Genomic DNA, 21459 nt, shown 5'->3' on the forward strand with positions numbered 1-21459 from the left:
ATGTACTCCTCAGCCGAGGGTCTGTCGCCCCGCCAGACGACACACAGATCGTCTATGTATCTTGTCCAGATCATGATATTGTCCAGCCATTTTTCGTTGTTCCCCCCTCAGGCCACGTGCTTCTCCCACCAGCCCACGAACAAGTTCGCGTAGCTGGGGCGAAGCACGTGCCCATGGCAGTCCCCCTGGTCTGTCTATACATGTTTCCTGCAAATAAGAAGATGTTATTGTTAAGGCAAAACTCCGCCATCTGCAAGAGCATACGGTTGTGTCGATGGTATTTCATGTCCTTCATACCCAGGAACCATTTCATTGCGGTGACACCATCTTGATGGTTAATTCATGTATATACAACAAGGAGAGAGGTAGGGAGAGTAATAAGACACTCTTGTTCCCCGGTCAATAGTCAATAATCAAAAGAAGAGTGTCTAGGGAGGTATAAACCATCCTTGGGAGCACAAAAAACAGCCACATTGGGATGTTAAAGAAGGCCCTCACTCACCACCTAGTGATGACATGCTTCATCATCGGGCCCCACCAAAGAGACCGAGTGTCTCTTTGGTGTGCTGCAACGCCAGATTTACTGCGGAGCGGGATGGTGAGTAAGGGCGTGTTGGTTGCAAAATGAACCTTTAGTGAGTGATGGGTGGGTTAAAAAATGTCAGTAGTGTATCTGAGATAATACTTTATTAAATGATCACTAAAGACACGTAATATTAAAATATGTGAGGAAACAGTCCACTATAATTGAGTGGTGGGTTCCTAGAGAGTGGTCGACATGTTTCTTGCCATCGAAACGGTGTTAATTTACCTGGCAATTCATCAGGACTGTGTGTGAAAAAACCCTGGCGGTATGGGCACTCTAAGGCCCACCCTTACCTAGGGACGTGCATGTGAAAATTAAATAAAAGGTGAAAAAGTGCAAAAAAATCAGGAATGATTGAACTATTCCTAATTACTCCTGGTTTAGGAGGCTTCTACTTATCGTTTCTGCACCTGAAAAATAAAAGGACAGAGACATACAGGTAGGACAAACATAAACACTCAGAATTACTCCTGGTTGTTCTTGGTTGTTAATAGTAGATATTGTGCTCCAAGAGTGAGTAACATACTGTCTGTGGTAGAATAGCGCTATGGTTAACACCACCTATTAGCCCTGGGTACAGGAGAGCTGTAAGAGGTGGGGTGTACTATTCGTGGAGCAAACTAGTAGTGACTAAGGAATTAAAATGGTGAAAATCTTCCACAGAAGATCGTCAAACCAGCGATCAAATTCAAACAATATAATGAAAAACGATCGCAGTCAAATAAAATGTCTCACTTTCTAGGTGTTAGGAATAAACACCATGGGTCACAGGAGGGGGGTGGGAGCGTATTCGGCACACCCTGTTAAATGGCAAAACAGATGAAAAAACGCTTCAGAACAATGCAAAACCACTTGGTATGAGTGCGATCGGTACTTAGCTTTGTGCTGCCAGCCAGCTTTTACTTACGCCCTCGACGCTCGGCACCCGCGGTCTACCTACGTCACCCTCGAACCGGACCCAGACGATAAAGAAGCGGGCTCGGTTCACCGTTTTAAAACCAGGGTTGCGAGGCGGTGAGCATTTCCGGGTGGGCGTGGGCTCGTGACTCTCGTTTGTGTTACCAATCGGAGCAGTCTTGGTTACCAATCGGAGCAACCCGAGGCTGTGACACGGAGTCACGTGGAATGACAGTTGCTTGGTAACGTGGGAAACAGTATGCGCGCTAAACGCGGAAGTGATAGAGGTTCACCTCGCGTTACCAATCAGCGTGCTCTGACGCTGTGTCTCATGGCAAGGTGGTTGTTAGGTTACTAGGGTAAACAATTCGCATTACGCGCAGGGGAAGGTTTAGTTAATGTGTAACATAGATTCGGAGCCTCGCCGGAGAAGTGGGGCACTCCAATTGTTAGATTTTAATAGTACCTCTCAGTCATGAGAAACATAAGTAGTTCAACAATATAAATGGCAGAGAGATCCGCATCATAGTTGTTGGATCTACACCGTAGTTGATCGACTAGTCGAAGATGGGCTAGCAATTGGTGATGTTTATAGTAGATAACTAATATAATTCTTGGCAGATGGTTACAAAAGGGGGGGGGGGGAAGCCAAGATTGGAGAGGTTACCACCAGGTCGTTATGGTGAGAGATAAGTGACCATGGATGTACACCCAGATTTTACCAGTTAGTGGATTGCATTGTATAGCGCCTAGAGAATCAGAATTAGTGTTTTGACTTTGTTCTAGTTCACTTCATCACAGAATTCCACGGAATATCATCGTTAAGTCCAAGAAGGTGGGTAGACAGCCTGTATACCCACCTTTGTTCTTTTTCAAAGAGAAGGTTAGGAATGTTAGTGCCACCAATCACTTGCTCAATGACAGTCCATCGCATGTCATTCGGGGTGTGGTTATGTTCCAAATAGTGGCGGCTGAGTTTGGTGGTCAATTTCTTGCACCTGATGTTGGAGCGGTGTTCACCTATCCTCTGTTTGACCTTCCGGGTTGTCATTCGTCGTAGCGGAGGTCACAAGGACAGGTGATCAAGTAGACAACATTCTGAGTATTACAGTTTGTGTGGTTTTTTTGAGTCCAGATTTTGCCTGGCTCGAGCTCAAGGGTTTTGGTGTGTGTCGTGAGGTGACACACACTGCAATTCGTGCATGGAAAATGACCACTGATTTTCGGGAGCCCCCAGATTTCTGTGATCGGTCTTTCCAAAGTGGGGGTCCCGTTCTTGGGTCTGGTATGCACGAGGGAGTCCTTCAGACTGCGTCCTTTTTTAAAGGAAAACAGTGGTTTTTCCCAATCTGTTTTTACGCTGGACACAATGCGCCAATTTTTGTTAATTGATTTCTTCATATGGTTTGACATTGAGCTGTATGTTGTTACACAAGTCAGCGGTATGGTCTGGTTGTTGGTAATTTTATCCTCAAGGAGGGATTCCCGTGGCTGATTGCGGGCCCTTTTGTAGCCTTTGTTCAGTATCTGGGTAGGGTAGCCCCGAAATTTGAGTTTCTCGCTTAGATCAGCAGACTGGCTCTTGAAGTCTTGAAGATCAGAGCAGTTCCGTCTTAACCGTAGATATTGTCCGTATGGTAGGTTTTCTTTCAGTGGTCTCGGGTGGAAGCTTGTGAATTCAAGTAAGTTGTTACGTGCCGTAGGTTTTTGGAAGGTTTTCGTTATGAGTCTGGTCCCAGAGATCTGGATCCTAACATCCAAAAACGTAACCTCTGTCTTGCTCAGTTCAGAGGTGAATTTCAAGTTGGCATCCAGTGTGTTGATCCAACGTAAAAAGTCCTGCAATTGTTCATCATTACCTGTCCAGATAAGGAGAACATCGTCAATGTAACGTCTCCATATTTTAATGGAGGACGTAAATGGGCCATTGGGTTGTATAATATATTTCGCTTCAAAATCCGCGACATATAGGCCTGCCACACTGGGGGCAAATGTGCTGCCCATCGATGACCCCGTGGTTTGCAAATATAGGTTGTTTTTATAGGCAAAGAAGTTCTCTTTTAGTGCTAAGGTAGCACAGTCTAGTATGAACGTTTTGGATGCCTGAAAATCCCAGTTTATAGAATCTAAGGCTGTCCCCAGGACCTTGATGGTATCATCCTGGGGAATGCTGGTGTATAGACTCTCAATGTCTAAGGTCACCAATGTGACTGTGTTCATACCGAAATCCAGGTTTTGGAGCAGTTGAAGTAGACTTTTAGTGTCCTTTAAATAGGTAGGCGTATTTTGCACCAGGGGTTTGAGATAGTGATCACAGAATCGAGAAAGCGGCTCCAAAAGAGAGCCAATACCGGACACGATCGGTCTCCCTGGTGGAGGCAACCGGTTTTTGTGTGTCTTGGGCAGAGTGTAGAAGTATGGTATCCTACTTTCGCTAGTAGTCAGAAAATCTGCCTCATTTTTAGAGAGTTCGCCATTCTCCTCTGCTCTTTTGACCAGATTGGTGATCCGGGCTCTCAGGCCGTCGGTGGGGTCTCGGGTCAGGGGGGTGTAGTTTTTCTTATCTCGTAAGAGTACTTCACACGCCATCTCATAGTCAATTGTGTTTTGGATCACTAATCCGCCGCCCTTGTCGGCTGGTTTTATTGTGATCTTTGGGTCATTCTGTAGTGATCTTAAAGCCTGGTATTCCTCTGTACTGAAATTGCTGAATGATGGAGTTTCCTGGTAGGTATCCAAATCCAAGAATACAGCCTGCTCAAAGGCAGTGATGGCAGCTGGTACTGTCTGGATCGGAGGGTTAAACGTGGATCTCAGTCTTAAGCCTGTGTCACCCTTTCGAAGTGCTTCGTTTGGGTCTTCCTTACCCTCAAAAAAGGCTTTTAGTTTCAATTTGCGGAAAAACTCTGACAGCTCACAGTGTAGCTTAAATTTGTCAGGGCGAGCAGTTGGTACATAGCCTAGACCTCTTTCTAAGACTGCTGATTCTGTCGGGGACAGGACTTTGTCAGACAAATTGTTAATGAGGCTCAAATTCCGCTCGTTCCTGGCTGTTGCGCCCTGTTGCGGGTGTGATTGCTCACTGCATCGTCTGTCTCCCACGACACATGGTTTGCTGGCTGGCCCGAACCTCTTCTCTTTCCTCTTCCTCTCCTGCCCTGGTCTAAAAAAGGCTGGCGGTACTGTGGTTGGTAGTTTGGGGGTGGGAAGAATCCTGGGTTCCAGCCCATCATTGGATATGGAGGTTGGTGAAATGGAAATTGGTGGCTCAGTGCTGGCATCTGAGGTGGTGCTTGCCATCTCTGGGGCTGGTTGTGGAAGTTCTGTTGGCCACGGTTGTTTCGATTGCCCCTATTCCCTCGTCTCCTTCCTTGTTTGAATGACCCTGTACTAGAGCCGCTGCTGTTAGATGTGTTGCAGTCTGACTGGTCATCATTATTTGGATTTTGAGACGGTGGGGTATATGTTGCACTCGAGTATGGATATACCTTTTCGTATTCGAATTTTTTCAGATCCTTCTGAAATTTATTGACTTTGGCTTGTGTCAAATAGTCCTTGTATTCATTTACCTCCTTGTTTAACTCGTCTAGTTTTTCCTTGTAACCAGTGATTGTAGCTTTAAATTTAGACTCAGTTTCCTGTATTTCAATTAGTAAGGCATCAGAGAGCCTTAAGGCTGTCTTGATAATCAGGACAAGCCAGTCGCGGGTGCAATGCCACGCGATCATGGCCCATTCCTTTCTGAACGTAGCGTCATTCAGAAAGATCCGTGGGGCATTGGTAACAAGTAATCCTCGCGGTGCTATGTTTTTAAGAAGATATTGTTTTAACATTGTACCATGGAGGATAGTGCGTATTCTATCTCGTTTGATTTCAGTTAGTTTGTCCCACTCGGACGTATGTGCTATTACCTGTGAAATAGCTGGATCAGCGAACAGATCAGAGTCAGACAAGATGTTAGCTATTTCTGACTCAGAGTAGGTTAGTCCTAAGTTTGCCATGGTAGACCCTCGATGTTTGTTTGAGACAGAACGGAAAATAAAATTCTTAAAAGAGCCTGAAGTGCGCTCAATAAGAAAAGCTCTCACAGCTCTGCGCTGCTATGTATATACAACAAGGAGAGAGGTAGGGAGAGTAATAAGACACTCTTGTTCCCCGGTCAATAGTCAATAATCAAAAGAAGAGTGTCTAGGGAGGTATAAACCATCCTTGGGAGCACAAAAAACAGCCACATTGGGATGTTAAAGAAGGCCCTCACTCACCACCTAGTGATGACATGCTTCATCATCGGGCCCCACCAAAGAGACCGAGTGTCTCTTTGGTGTGCTGCAACGCCAGATTTACTGCGGAGCGGGATGGTGAGTAAGGGCGTGTTGGTTGCAAAATGAACCTTTAGTGAGTGATGGGTGGGTTAAAAAATGTCAGTAGTGTATCTGAGATAATACTTTATTAAATGATCACTAAAGACACGTAATATTAAAATATGTGAGGAAACAGTCCCCTATAATTGAGTGGTGGGTTCCTAGAGAGTGGTCGACATGTTTCTTGCCATCGAAACTGTGTTAATTTACCTGGCAATTCATCAGGACTGTGTGTGAAAAAACCCTGGCGGTATGGGCACTCTAAGGCCCACCCTTACCTAGGGACGTGCATGTGAAAATTACATAAAAGGTGAAAAAGTGCAAAAAAATCAGGAATGATTGAACTATTCCTAATTACTCCTGGTTTAGGAGGCTTCTACTTATCGTTTCTGCACCTGAAAAATAAAAGGACAGAGACATACAGGTAGGACAAACATAAACACTCAGAATTACTCCTGGTTGTTCTTGGTTGTTAATAGTAGATATTGTGCTCCAAGAGTGAGTAACATACTGTCTGTGGTAGAATAGCGCTATGGTTAACACCACCTATTAGCCCTGGGTACAGGAGAGCTGTAAGAGGTGGGGTGTACTATTCGTGGAGCAGACTAGTAGTGACTAAGGAATTAAAACGGTGAAAATCTTCCACAGAAGATCGTCAAACCAGCGATCAAATTCAAACAATATAATGAAAAACGATCGCAGTCAAATAAAATGTCTCACTTTCTAGGTGTTAGGAATAAACACCATGGGTCACAGGAGGGGGGTGGGAGCGTATTCAGCACACCCTGTTAAATGGCAAAACAGATGAAAAAACGCTTCAGAACAATGCAAAACCACTTGGTATGAGTGCGATCGGTACTTAGCTTTGTGCTGCCAGCCAGCTTTTACTTACGCCCTCGACGCTCGGCACCCGTGGTCTACCTACGTCACCCTCGAACCGGACCCCGACGATAAAGAAGCGGGCTCGGTTCACCGTTTCAAAACCAGGGTTGCGAGGCGGTGAGCATTTCCGGGTGGGCGTGGGCTCGTGACTCTCGTTTGTGTTACCAATCGGAGCAGTCTTGGTTACCAATCGGAGCAACCCGAGGCTGTGACACGGAGTCACGTGGAATGACAGTTGCTTGGTAACATGGGAAACAGTATGCGCGCTAAACGCGGAAGTGATAGAGGTTCACCTCGCGTTACCAATCAGCGTGCTCTGACGCTGTGTCTCATGGCAAGGTGGTTGTTAGGTTACTAGGGTAAACAATTCGCATTACGCGCAGGGGAAGGTTTAGTTAATGTGTAACATAGATTCGGAGCCTCGCCGGAGAAGTGGGGCACTCCAATTGTTAGATTTTAATAGTACCTCTCAGTCATGAGAAACATAAGTAGTTCAACAATATAAATGGCAGAGAGATCCGCATCATAGTTGTTGGATCTACACCGTAGTTTATCGACTAGTCGAAGATGGGCTAGCAATTGGTGATGTTTATAGTAGATAACTAATATAATTCTTGGCAGATGGTTACAAAAGGGGGGGGGGGTAAAGCCAAGATTGGAGAGGTTACCACCAGGTCGTTATGGTGAGAGATAAGTGACCATGGATGTACACCCAGATTTTACCAGTTAGTGGATTGCATTGTATAGCGCCTAGAGAATCAGAATTAGTGTTTTGACTTTGTTCTAGTTCACTTCATCACAGAATTCCACGGAATATCATCGTTAAGTCCAAGAAGGTGGGTAGACAGCCTGTATACCCACCTTTGTTCTTTTTCAAAGAGAAGGTTAGGAATGTTAGTGCCACCAATCACTTGCTCAATGACAGTCCATCGCATGTCATTCGGGGTGTGGTTATGTTCCAAATAGTGGCGGCTGAGTTTGGTGGTCAATTTCTTGCACCTGATGTTGGAGCGGTGTTCACCTATCCTCTGTTTGACCTTCCGGGTTTTCATTCCTACGTAGCGGAGGTCACAAGGACAGGTGATCAAGTAGACAACATTCTGAGTATTACAGTTTGTGTGGTTTTTTTGAGTCCAGATTTTGCCTTGCTCGAGCTCAAGGGTTTTGGTGTGTGTCGTGAGGTGACACACACTGCAATTCGTGCATGGAAAATGACCACTGATTTTCGGGAGCCCCCAGATTTCTGTGATCGGTCTTTCCAAAGTGGGGGTCCCGTTCTTGGGTCTGGTATGCACGAGGGAGTCCTTCAGGCTGCGTCCTTTTTTAAAGGAAAACAGTGGTTTTTCCCAATCTGTTTTTATGCTGGACACAATGCGCCAATTTTTGTTAATTGATTTCTTCATATGGTTTGACATTGAGCTGTATGTTGTTACACAAGTCAGCGGTATGGTCTGGTTGTTGGTAATTTTATCCTCAAGGAGGGATTCCCGTGGCTGATTGCGGGCCCTTTTGTAGCCTTTGTTCAGTATCTGGGTAGGGTAGCCCCGAAATTTGAGTTTCTCGCTTAGATCAGCAGACTGGCTCTTGAAGTCTTGAAGATCAGAGCAGTTCCGTCTTAACCGTAGATATTGTCCGTATGGTAGGTTTTCTTTCAGTGGTCTCGGGTGGAAGCTTGTGAATTCAAGTAAGTTGTTACGTGCCGTAGGTTTTTGGAAGGTTTTCGTTATGAGTCTGGTCCCAGAGATCTGGATCCTAACATCCAAAAACGTAACCTCTGTCTTGCTCAGTTCAGAGGTGAATTTCAAGTTGGCATCCAGTGTGTTGATCCAACGTAAAAAGTCCTGCAATTGTTCATCATTACCTGTCCAGATAAGGAGAACATCGTCAATGTAACGTCTCCATATTTTAATGGAGGACGTAAATGGGCCATTGGGTTGTATAATATATTTCGCTTCAAAATCCGCGACATATAGGCCTGCCACACTGGGGGCAAATGTGCTGCCCATCGATGTCCCCGTGGTTTGCAAATATAGGTTGTTTTTATAGGCAAAGAAGTTCTCTTTTAGTGCTAAGGTAGCACAGTCTAGTATGAACGTTTTGGATGCCTGAAAATCCCAGTTTATAGAATCTAAGGCTGTCCCCAGGACCTTGATGGTATCATCCTGGGGAATGCTGGTGTTTAGACTCTCAATGTCTAAGGTCACCAATGTGACTGTGTTCATACCGAAATCCAGGTTTTGGAGCAGTTGAAGTAGACTTTTAGTGTCCTTTAAATAGGTAGGCGTATTTTGCACCAGGGGTTTGAGATAGTGATCACAGAATCGAGAAAGCGGCTCCAAAAGAGAGCCAATACCGGACACGATCGGTCTCCCTGGTGGAGGCAACCGGTTTTTGTGTGTCTTGGGCAGAGTGTAGAAGTATGGTATCCTACTTTCGCTAGTAGTCAGAAAATCTGCCTCATTTTTAGAGAGTTCGCCATTCTCCTCTGCTCTTTTGACCAGATTGGTGATCCAGGCTCTCAGGCCGTCGGTGGGGTCTCGGGTCAGGGGGGTGTAGTTTTTCTTATCTCGTAAGAGTACTTCACACGCCATCTCATAGTCAATTGTGTTTTGGATCACTAATCCGCCGCCCTTGTCGGCTGGTTTTATTGTGATCTTTGGGTCATTCTGTAGTGATCTTAAAGCCTGGTATTCCTCTGTACTGAAATTGCTGAATGATGGAGTTTCCTGGTAGGTATCCAAATCCAAGAATACAGCCTGCTCAAAGGCAGTGATGGCAGCTGGTACTGTCTGGATCGGAGGGTTAAACGTGGATCTCAGTCTTAAGCCTGTGTCACCCTTTCGAAGTGCTTCGTTTGGGTCTTCCTTACCCTCAAAAAAGGCTTTTAGTTTCAATTTGCGGAAAAACTCTGACAGCTCACAGTGTAGCTTAAATTTGTCAGGGTGAGCAGTTGGTACATAGCCTAGAACTCTTTCTAAGACTGCTGATTCTGTCGGGGACAGGACTTTGTCAGACAAATTGTTAATGAGGCTCAAATTCCGCTCGTTCCTGGCTGTTGCTCCCTGTTGCGGGTGTGATTGCTCACTGCATCGTCTGTCTCCCACGACACATGGTTTGCTGGCTGGCCCGAACCTCTTCTCTTTCCCCTTCCTCTCCTGCCCTGGTCTAAAAAAGGCTGGCGGTACTGTGGTTGGTAGTTTGGGGGTGGGAAGAATCCTGGGTTCCAGCCCATCATTGGATATGGAGGTTGGAGAAATGGAAATTGGTGGCTCAGTGCTGGCATCTGAGGTGGTGCTGGCCATCTCTGGGGCTGGTTGTGGAAGTTCTGTTGGCCACGGTTGTTTCGATTGCCCCTATTCCCTCGTCTCCTTCCTTGTTTGAATGACCCTGTACTAGAGCCGCTGCTGTTAGATGTGTTGCAGTCTGACTGGTCATCATTATTTGGATTTTGAGACGGTGGGGTATATGTTGCACTCGAGTATGGATATACCTTTTTGTATTCGAATTTTTTCAGATCCTTCTGAAATTTATTGACTTTGGCTTGTGTCAAATTGTCCTTGTATTCATTTACCTCCTTGTTTAACTCGTCTAGTTTTTTCTTGTAACCAGTGATTGTAGCTTTAAATTTAGACTCAGTTTCCTGTATTTCAATTAGTAAGGCATCAGAGAGCCTTAAGGCTGTCTTGATAATCAGGACAAGCCAGTCGCGGGTGCAATGCCACGCGATCATGGCCCATTCCTTTCTGAACGTAGCGTCATTCAGAAAGATCCGTGGGGCATTCGTAACAACAGCCCCGCCAGACGACACACAGATCGTCTATGTATCTTGTCCAGATCATGATATTGTCCAGCCATTTTTCGTTGTTCCCCCCTCAGGCCACGTGCTTCTCCCACCAGCCCACGAACAAGTTCGCGTAGCTGGGGCGAAGCACGTGCCCATGGCAGTCCCCCTGGTCTGTCTATACATGTTTCCTGCAAATAAGAAGATGTTATTGTTAAGGCAAAACTCCGCCATCTGCAAGAGCATACGGTTGTGTCAATGGTATTTCATGTCCTTCATACCCAGGAACCATTTCATTGCGGTGACACCATCTTGATGGTTAATTCATGTATACAGGTTGGCGACATCAAGGGTAATCATGAGCATATCTGATTCCCACTCAATGCCGTCAATCAACCTGATAAAGTCTTGGGTGTCCCTTACATAGGAAGGCAGGTCTTTTACAAAGGGGGCCAGGTAAGTGTCTATAAACCTGGAAGTGTTCTCCAGAAGACTTCCTATCGAGGAGACAATAGGTCTCTCCGGTGGATTTTTAATGTCTTTGTGTACCTTTGGCAGGTGGTAGAATGTGGGAATTATCGGATGTTCACAATGTAAATACTCATATTCACTTTTATTTAACATTCCTTCATCCCTCCACCCCTCCAATAAACCGTGGTAGTCGATTGTACACTTCACAAAGTCTCTTCTGTTAATGATAGTGTAACAGTTCCTGTCCTGAAGTTGTCACAGGGCTTCTTGTTTATACTTAGTCTTGCTGAAGATCACAATATTCCCCCCTTTGTCCGAGGGTTTAATCTCGATTGACGTGTCTTCCTTTAATGATTTTAATGCATCCCATTCCAGCCGGGAGATGTTGGAGGTCTTTTTGTTTAATTCCAGATTGTTGTTGGTCATCTTTTCCAGGTCCTGGAGGATGGCATCATTAAAGACGTCTATTGCGTCGTGTGTGACATGTGGTAAGAATCTTGATTTCCGCTTTAGATTACTTGGATCTCTGATTTGTTCAATCTCCTCTCTTTGTAAAACCTCCATTGAATCAGGAAGGTCTCCTGCTTCCGCCAACTCATGTGTTGTCATGAGGAGTGGTAAATCACTATCCCTGAGAGTATTGCTGGTAGCCCCTGTTTCTTCAAGGGGCATCTCCATTTCAGATGGGATCTTCGAGGCAAATACTTTCTGTAATTTCAACTTCCTCACGAATTTGAAAATGTCTATTCTTGTTTGTACTCGATCGAATTCCGCAGTCGGGCAAGAGGTTAATCCTCTTTGTAAGACACTTTCTTCGTGGGTAGTTAGTTCTCTCTCGGAGAGATTTATTATGGTTTATTCGTTATTTACCATCTTCCTCTCCCACCTTTGCTGCGGGTTACCATCGGTTGAGCCGCCTGTGTGTTTCCCCCTGCCCCTCCTGCCCCGCCTTGTTTTCCTCTTTTTTGTTGGGGTTTCTGCGGCGTGTGGGTCGTGGTACGTTGTCGTGATTCTTTTAGGACTTGATATTCGTCTAAAAAAGGAACCACAGTCGGGGCAACTGGTCCTTTCTTTTTGCCTCTCTCTTGCTTCTTGATGATTCATCTTCCGACACAGAAGCTTCTGATTCTGAGGTCACAATTTCTATTGTACCCAGAGTCCCCTGTGCGAGCCTCTTCCTTGTTGCGTCGAACTTCTTCGCAAAGGTTAGTATTCTGCTTGTCAGATAGTCCTGTTCATCCCTCTGAAATTTAGTTTGTTTGCGTTTTTTTATATCATTCTCATAGTTCTTCAATCTTTTCATCATAGCATCGCGTAGATCCTCAGCCATTTTTATATCCTTTTCCTTACTGATTAGGTCCTCCAGTCTCTGTATCTCGGCGAGGGCCTTCTCCCTGTCGCTCCAGGCATATTTGATTAGCATTAATAGCATGCCTTTACTAAAAAAAATATATATATATTTATTGTTCAATAGCTTATAGAGAAAGGGGGTAATGTTCTCCCTCAGAGGTTTGTACACGTCATTAGGTAAACTATCAGGACCTGGTGTTTCCAATTTTTATTTATTTTAATGATCTTATCTATTTCCAGAATGATGATCTCTTGGTTTAGAGATGCCTGCTGATCTATATCCAAGCTGGGGAGTTTGTCCTGCTGCAACCACTCCCTAATTTATGATTGTGTAGGTGCTGTGTCATCAGTATATAGATCTTGGAAAAAACACAAAATTGCCTCCCCAATCGTCCGATCTTCCGTACATCAGCTTTTTGTTTATTCATCACTTCCTTAATTATGTTCCTAACGTAGTCTTGCCTCACCTTCCAAGCTAGCATCTTTCCACACCCTTTACCATACTCTTAATGCGCCAACTTACTAGCCTCTCATCATTTTTTAACCTTCCCTTCGAGGTAGTCTAATAGGGCCTCCTTCACCTATCTCAGTTTATTATGCAGCACCTCATTTGTGGAATCCAGCGCATGTGGACTATTTGTTATCTTTTCCTGTATTTTCTTAATAGTCATTTCATGTTTCCTTAATTTGTTCTTCCCTTCCCTTCTTTTATATGCTGCAAAGCTAATTCATTTTCTATGAATATAAGCTTTGTATGCGTCCCTTACAATGTGTGTGGGGGGGGGGGGGGTCTGACCGTTCATTTTGTTTAAAAAGAAAACTGTGTCAGCTTTTAAGGCCTTCACTATTTTTGGGTCTCCTAAGAGGATTCTATCTAGTCCATCTATTCTGCAATGGGAGATTCTCTTAAGACATCTCTAATTTCACTGTGGCAAGGTCTTATAGATGTGTTGGTTGGTGTAGTACCCTGCTGATGTTATTTAATTTGAGATCTGTGACAAAGAAGTCAATTCTAGAGGAATGGAAAATATTTTGATTCTGAAAGGTGTACCCTCTTTCCTGACCTGCTTTCATTTCCCAGATGTCTACCAAACCTAAATTCTTTATCAACTGATGTGTATTATCGCTCATTATAGGGGAATTCACAGTTGGTCTAGATGTAGATTTGTCCAGCACTGGATCCAACAATGTATTAAAATCTCCTCCTATGATGATATGATATTTTGTGTCAAGAAGATGTTGGTATAATTCTCTGAGTAGTGATGGGACATCAACATTTGGCCCATAGTAGCCCACAAATGTGTTTCCTGTGTTGTGTATTTTAGCATAGCTTATTATCCATCTACCACTGAATCTGCTGTGGTACTCTCCACCCTAACTTGCGCTGAGCTCTTATCTGCAACCGCCACACCTTTCCCATTTCAAGATTGGTTAGTGCATGAAAGGTGAGTGATCCATTTATTCCTCTCTAGAACTCCCTGACACCCTTTGCGTCGTAGATGTGTCTCCAGTACTATTACGACAACATTATCGGAGAGTTTGCGAAATTCTAGGATCTTCCTTCTTCTAGAATTAACACACAGCCCATTCACATTCCAGGAAAGTACCCTTAATTTACATGCCATTTCCTTTTCCCCTTAGCCCTGTTAATGCGAGCGTATGCACGCCCTCTACAGCTAGTATGCTTTTTCTGTGTACTAATGAGTACCATATTTAATTGCTCTCCAACCAGTGTTCAAATAAGCAACAAAAGCGTGAGTCCTCTGTGCCCCACCCTCCCCTACCATCCTGGGGAACCCTCCCTTTATCCAATTTGGGTATTTCATCATACCCCTCCAGCTTCGTATCTCGGACCTCTTGTTGTAAGTCTTTATAAATCTTTGTGAGTCCTAACCCGTTGGCTGCTTCCGCTTTTTTGCGGCAATGCGGCCATTTTAAAAAACGGGCGCAGATGCGTCGGCCATTGGCCGATGGCAGCACCAGCGAGGTAGTGCTGCCGTCGGCCAATGGCCGACGGCAGCATGGAAGGGGTTAATCTGGGAGATGGGATTTTCGACTTTGTGTACCTCTCTTAGATTTGTTGTTCCACATCACTCTCAATAATGCCGGGAATTTCAACTGTGCCGTTGCACCTAGAGCTTTCAAATCTTTAATGTATCTTCCTAATTCCCACTGGCAGGTCTGGGTTGCTGTGCAGTTGTCTGACCTTATAGTAAAGGAACAGTCGTTCTTTTCAAACTGCTTACCTATAAGGGCAGCTGTAAGGATTAGTTCTTTAATTGAGTAGGAGCAAAGGTTTATCAAGATCTTCCTCAATTTCCCTTTCGCAGGGATTCTCCTAAAGGGATCCCAATGGACCCTCTGAATATCTATTTCGAGGTCAAGCTCCACTACTTCTGGGATACATTCTTTAAGTGGATTTACTACAAAGCCCTTTGCATTCCCGCCCTCTATTCCCTCAGGAACGTCCAGGAGCCTTAGGTTGCTGCTTCTGGAATTATTTTCCAAAACTTCCAGTTTGTCTCTAAGTTCTTTTTCTCCAGCATATAACGCTAGAATCTCCTTTTGGTTGCAGTTCACTTCCTCTTGCAAGGCCCTTAGGGAGACCTCCATGGTGAGAAGCCTTTCCGTAATATCGACCAACTTCTCCTCTAAGCTCTCACAGGCCTCTTGAATTTTAGCTTGTTTTTTCTCCAAGATAGCAAACTTCCCTTTGATGTTGTTGGATAGGAAGAGCAACATCTAACTAATGTCCGCATTGGTGGTCTTGTTTTTTCCTAGGGTTTTTGCCCTCTCTGTGCCCAAGTCGTTCCTTGTATTTTCTATGTCATTAGGACCGTTCAACATTACTGTCTCAGGAGCCTTTGGAGTGCTATCTTCTGGTAGATTATTGCGAGGGGGGTCATTCGTGAGTACAGAGTGTAGATTAGAGATGTGGAGGTCCTGAGTCTTATACTGATTGACCATTGTCGTCTCCATATCTAAAGGGGAATGGGTTGTGTCAGCTATCTGGGCGCAACCAAATTGCTACTCTGATATTGTATGTCCTTTATCCTAAAGTATGACCTCAATAAAGCGGTTATTTTAACTTTCCCTCCCAAAATGGTGGCAGGTGTTTGCAGGGATTTTATGCCTCCCTTGGATATCTTTTGTGTGGCTGGTTGAGGGGGGGGGTTGGGGATGGATGCTTTTCCAGATGGCCTCAGTGGGGGAGGCAATTGTCCCAGCGAGATTCTGTTTTTTTTTTTATTTTTCCCACCACCCTGTATCAAATGCCCTTGCCCCCCTTAAAGTATATCTATTATTTCATGGTTTGGTTGAGGTTGGAGAGGAGTCAGCTGGTGTCCCTTCTGCCAAACCAGTCGTAGTCTTGCCTTTGCTTGATGCTGTTATTTGCCCCGCAAGGCCAGAATCCTCATTGGGGGTAAAGGCCTTTGTTTTTCTGCAGGCATGAGTTTTTACTCTCTTTTTGGGGGTCATAGATGTTATGGGGAAATCTCTTTCCCCCGTGTCTGTTTCAGCGGTGCTCAGAGTAACAGGCGGAGCTGTATGGGAAATGTTGGCTCTGCTCCCGGAGACCAGAAATCCAATGCAAGCTTCCACGCAATGATCGCGGCATAGCCCTGGTGCGGCGAGCAGGCACAAGGAACTCGTGTCTGCCGCTGCTGTTCATTTCCTCCCCCCAGACTGCCAGGGGAGGCACCAGACATAACGTATTAGGTGACCTGAATCAAGGTGGAGTTAGAGGCGCAAGAGAGCAGTAATGAGGATTGGCCTAGACAAGGTAAGTGCAAGTCGAGAGGCAGAGATTTGAGCGCTCACCGCTGGTGTGCTTAGCTAGCCGCAATGTTCCCCATCTGTATTGATCCCTCCAAATATGCTGGTTGTTCACTCCTATTTAGTGACTGTGTCCAACCCCCAGCATAGGTTTTTTTTAACAAGGTTTTGATATATTATGTTCCCTTGATGATGGGTTATCCCAGAAATGTATTCCGTAGACGACCTGACACGATGCCCTTGTCATGGGACATCATCATGGACAGATTTGCATATTGTTAGACCTGGCTCTTTTTTGCAGGTACATCCCCAAACATTTTGCCTTTTGCCTCCGAATTTTCAGACCATGTTTTTGCAGCTATAGGACTCTGGGCACTTTACCACTGCTGATCAGTGCTAAAGTGCATGCTCTTTCTGTAAATTGTGATTATGATTGGTTATCCATAATTGGCATATTTGATTTACTGGTAAACGCCTAGTATATTGCACTGATTGTGCCAGGTCCTGTAAATTAAATTCTACTATTTGGCCTACAGCACTGGTTGTGCCACCCACCTGAGTAGCCCGGTAATAGTGTCTCAGATCTACCACTGTATTATCTGCGTGCACAGTTGTAAACTGCTATGTTGACCTGGCAAGTGTACCCAATTGCCGGGCCCTAACCTTCCCTTTTCTTACATGTGAGGCACCCCTCAGGTAGGCCCAAGATACCCCCATGGGCAGAGTGCAATGTATGTGAAAGGTAAGATATGTACTGGAGTGTGTTACATGTGCTACAAGTGAAATGCTGTTTATTTTCTTTTTCATTGTTGAAAGGCTGGCTGTCCCGTAGGCTATCATTGGAGCTGCAATGTAACATTTTACATGTGTAACATTTAATTGGAAAGAGCTAGAGATTTGGGGCCAGATGTATGAAGTTCAAATTTTTAGTTGATGTAGACCCGCCCTTTATTATTTTTGATTGTTGGTCGATCCATTGGTATGTTATTCATAGGCATCATTTCTCTGGGCTGCAATGAAGTAGAGAAGATCAGTCACATTTTGATACTGGACTATAGAGACGGTTTTATGCTCCCAAGAGCAGCCATTTCCATGATTTTAATGATATGGCACCTAGGACTGATACGGTTTTTAACTTATTTATTTATTTTTACAGAGTTTTCTATAGCGCAAACTTGATCCGAAGGTATCAGGTAACAGAGCGCTTTACATATCACTAGTTGCGTTACATGAGGACACATTCATCTTTTTTGTTAGGCACAGGGAGATTACGTGATTTGCCCAGAATCACAGGATGTTCAGCATTGTTGCCGAGACTCAAACCCAGTTCCTCAGATTCGCGGTCGACTGCCCTAGCCGATTATGTAAGTCGTTTTTTATGAATCTATGAATTGTTTGTATTTATCTTTAATGGTGTCCTTTTTTTAAAATGGATCACTGACAGAATATCGGCAGACAAAATTTCGACCTACCAAAATATCGAGGTAAAAATATAGAATGCCAGAATATCGACTGCCTATCTACAAACAGGTAAGTACAAAAATATCGACTCCAAAATATCGATTGTAAAAAATATAGACTGTCAAAATATCAAATTTTTTAAATGTCTTAAAATTAATTTAAAACTAATATAATGATAAATATAATTCATTTTAACATACTTAAAATAATTGAAAAAAATATTAAATTAATAAATAATTAATGTAACTTTAAAATAAAAATAAATAAAAAATGTAATACACATACATATATATTTATATATATATATATACATATTATTAACAAAACATATACAATATTTTTACCGTAGGATAGCGAGAGGGTTAAATTTAATACAACCACTCCAGTAAGTGCAACAGTAGGGAAAACACTGGATAGCGTAGAGGTAAAAATTACTATTTCAACTCCAGAGAGCGCAACAGTAGGGAAAACATTGGATAGCGTAGGGGTAAAAATTACTATTCCCACTGCAAAGAGTGCAATAGTAGGGAAAGCGTTGGATGGTGTAGGAGTAAAAATTACTATTCCCACTCCAGTGAGTGCAACAGTAGGGAAAGCGTTGGGTAGCGTAGGGGTAAAAATTACTATTCTCACTCCAGTGAGTGCAACAGTAGAGAAAGCGTTGGATAGCGTAGGGGTAAAAATTACTATTCCAACTCCAGAGAGTGCAACAGTAGGGAAAGCATTGGATAGTGGGAGGGTAAAAATTACTATGCCCACTCCAGAGAGCGCAACAGTAGGGAAAGCGTTGGATAGCGTAGGGGTACAAATTACTATTCCCACTCCAGAGAGTGCAACAGTAGGGAAAACGGTGGATAGTGTAGGGCTAAAAATTACTATTCCCACTCCAGTGAGTGCAACAGTAGGGAAAGCGTTGGATAGCGCAGGGGTAAAAATTACTATTCCAACTCCATAAAGTGCAACAGTAGGGAAAGCGTTGGATAATGGGAGGGTAAAAATCACTATTCCCACTCCAAAGAGCGCAACAGTAGGGAAATCGTTGGATAGCGTAGGGGTAAAAATTACTGTTCCCACTCCAGAGAGCGCAACAGTAGGGAAAGCGTTGGATAGTGTAGGGGTAAAAATTACTATTCCCACTCCAGAGAGTGCAACAATAGGGAAAGCGTTGGATAGTGGGAGGGTAAAAATTACTAATCCCACCCCAGAGAGTGCAACAGTAGGGAAAGCGTTGGATAGCGTAGGGGGAAAAATTACTATTCCCACTCCAGTTAGTGCAACAGTAGGGAAAGCGTTGGATAGCGTAGGGGTAAAAATTACTATTCCCACTCCAGTGAGAGCAACAGTAGGGAAAACGTTGGATAGCGTAAGGGTAAAAATTACTATTTCAACTCCATAGAGTGCAACAGTAGGGGAAGCGTTGGATAGTGGGAGGGTAAATATTACTATTCCCACTCCAGAGAGTGCAACAGTAGGGAAAGCGTTGGATAGCGTAGGGGTAAGAATTACTATTCCCACTCCAGAGAGTGCAACAGTAGGGAAAGCGTTGGATAGCGTAGGGGTAAAAATTACTATTCCCACTCCAGTGAGTGCAATAGTAGGGAAAGTAAATACTTCATATATAAATATAAATAACATTAATATTAATACCAATTACAAATTAATTAAAATATTTTACAATTTTATAAAATATATTAATTAATCAATAAACATTAAAAATTAAAATTAATTAATAATTAAAAGAACGTACTAATACTAATTATTTACCAATTAACCATAAATTAATTTACAATTTAAAAATATTTAAAAATTAGACACAAATTAAAATATTTAAAAAATGTAATTACTTACTATTAAATTACTTTCAAAGCTGTTCCCCTATAAACCCACAACCCACTACAGAAAATAATTTAATAAAAGTAACATAATTATCAATTAATCAATTACAATAAATTACCAATTATATTTTAATTAATTACCAATTAATAATTAACAATTACTTCTTAATAAATATCAATAAATAAAATAACATATTTAATTAATTATAATTAAATTACTTCCCACCCTATTCCCCTATAAACTCACAACCCGCTACAGAATTATATTACACAAAAATTAAAAATTAATATTAACTTACCTTAATTTCGATATTTTTGTTGTCTATATTCTGTCTAGTCGATATTATGTCCATTCTATATTTTGGAATTGATATTAATGCTATTCTATTTGATATTAACATTTTCTAGTCGATATTTTGGTAGTCTATATTCTGTCTGGTCGATATTATGTCTATTCTATATTTTTAACTCGATATTCTGTCTAGTCGAAATAAAAAAACTCGATATTTTGACTCTATACCTTTTAAAATATCTTAACTATATTTCTAATATAATAAGTAATTTTACTGCATTCGCACTTTATAAGCTACGAAATATAGCTAAATAAAGGTTATTGAAGATGTTGATGATGATGATAATTCTGTCTTGATATCTTAACCTGTTTAGATGAATACCTCTCTGTCTCGCTAAAATGTTTTTTTCAACGGTTGAGGCTTCTTGGCAGAAATTCTGGAGCTGTTGGAGGCCTAGAGCTAATATACAGTTACTTCAATTATCATGTGAGAAGAGGGGTCTCTCCTTAACAGGTTTGAGGGTTTATTGTTTTGCCGGATTCATGTCCCCATTAATGAAGGTACTTGGTAGGGAGCCAAGGATTTGGGGACACATGCTTCCATCGTTATCCACCATGGGGCAAGGCTATTGTGCATCACTGACACAGTCTACTTTAAAAGAACTAGGTTTAAAACCCAACGGTTCTATCACTCTATCTGGTCCAACCTTGAAAAAACACTTCCGGATATCACAATGTACAACGCATATACCCACTTGGGCTACAATCCCAACTGGCCCTGTCAAGTGCATGAGAGCTTCTAGACATGCTCTCAACTCCTTGCATTAGGGCAATTATTTGAGGGAGGTATCTTTCTCTCTTATTAGACTGTGCAACAAAGGTTTTCTCTATCGCATGCCAGTTTTTTTTGTCCGGTATTTACAGCTACAAACATTTTCTGGCAGTGTGAAGTCAGAAGCTTTATGCTGTACTAAGTGTAGATTTTTGGACTATCTGGTGAAGGGTCCTCTTAAGGGATCTATCAGTCTGGCTTGTAGGAAGCTCTCCTCTGCGGAGGCCGAAGCACAAGGTAGGATCTGGAGTGGAGAAGTGGTCCCGGCTTTTCGGATCAGAGATCACTGTTGAGGATTTCAGATGTACTTATTTGCTTGCACAGAGTGTCTTACATTTTTCAAGGGTCAAAGTCCATCATTTTAACTTTATTAATGATTTTTATCTTACACCCTATCGTCTTTACATCATGAAGGTCAGGCAAGATGCAAAATGCTTTCGCTGTATGGCTGAATAAGCAGAAGCAGTCCATATTTTCGCTTCCGTCAATCAAGCCTTTCTGGGAGTCAGTTGCGGGGAAACAGACCCAGACTTTCCAGACTAATGTCTTGGGGGATTCCGAGTAAATGTTATTAGGACACTATTTTGGTTTTCCTTCACATTAGGAGCTATATATTTTTTGCATTAAACCTAGTAAGATTAGTGCTGGTCTGGCACTGTTTGCTTAAAGAACACCCTAATCCTATGCTCTGGTGGCACGAATTTGTGTACACTAGTTTTCTGGAAATATCCTTAGTTGATAATGATGAAGGTAGGGGAAGGCCAAGGAGAATCTAGGATTCAATGAGGGGGAAGTTGAGCCGTTTTTTGACTATTCAGGGTTGGTTATGACCTATTACTATCTTGACCTATTACTATCCTCAATCAGATTAAGTATTTTCTTTCTCTCATTAGACTATGTTGCTAGCTTTAATGATCAGTTGCACCTTGCATTA

Source organism: Lissotriton helveticus, chromosome 5_1, assembly GCF_964261635.1.
Source record: "Lissotriton helveticus chromosome 5_1, aLisHel1.1, whole genome shotgun sequence".
Lineage (NCBI taxonomy): Eukaryota > Metazoa > Chordata > Amphibia > Caudata > Salamandridae > Lissotriton > Lissotriton helveticus.